General features: G+C 41.2%; 1 protein-coding gene across 1 annotated transcript in view; it reads left to right on the top strand.

Moving 5' to 3' along the window:
• LOC103591263 (inositol 1,4,5-trisphosphate receptor type 1-like) overlaps positions 1 to 788 on the top strand; it is a gene marked incomplete at its 3' end in the record, with an annotated part of 165,857 nt that overhangs the window by 114,724 nt on the left and 50,345 nt on the right. The window lies entirely within an intron of this gene.

Below are 788 nucleotides of genomic sequence, written 5' to 3'. Positions count from 1 at the left end.
TCGAGTGCTGTAATAATAGAAATAGCCAGGGTATGCACAGTGAAATTTGCTTTGTTTTAATGCTGAGAGGGGCTTGAGGATGTAACCCAAAGCCCACAGTGCTGTTTGCTGTTCACAGATCAAAACTTAGAGTTGGGCATCCTCCCTCATTTTTTTGTGCACGTCCCTCTATTGAATTTCTTATTTGATGGGTCCATCCAACTATGTCCTCCTTTCCAGAATATGTTGGTTTTCAGGTGGATTGGCAACTTGGACCAGGTTACATATGTAGCAGTCTTTCCTCTTTTTCTTTTCGTTTTTCAGTTTTTCTTTTGTTTTTGAATTAGGACTCGGAGAAAAATAACCTTGTATTGAGCTCAGTGAATACTTACTTGTTTGGTTTTTGTAAAAATTTCATAGTCAATACTAAATTTCATAGATGGTTTTTAAAATTTTCTATTATACAAAAATTTAACCCTGTATGTAGGTCGAGAGAATAATAGCATAATGAATCTCCAGGTACTTAGCATCCACCTTTCACAATTACCAACTTGTGGCCAATCTTGTCTTTTCTATATCTCCCCACTTTCCTCTCCCAATTATTTGGAAGCAAATATCAGACACCATATCATTCATCAGAGGTTACATTCGGGTAGAACAGGGAATCGGGGAAAGCCTCCCTCTGTGGCAGTCCCCTGGGCAGTAGGCTTTGGGCCAGGGAATGCCCCTTGCCCGAGTCCGGTAGGGGATGCAGATAACCGAGACTGTGGGGGGTTGGTGATGTAATCTCTCTTCCTCTGCCTTTCCTC

This window comes from Galeopterus variegatus, unplaced genomic scaffold, assembly GCF_000696425.1.
Source record: "Galeopterus variegatus unplaced genomic scaffold, G_variegatus-3.0.2 Scaffold953, whole genome shotgun sequence".
NCBI classification, from domain to species: Eukaryota; Metazoa; Chordata; class Mammalia; order Dermoptera; family Cynocephalidae; genus Galeopterus; species Galeopterus variegatus.
Note: the sequence above shows the minus strand (reverse complement) of the source record. Positions and strands in the feature narration are given on the sequence as shown.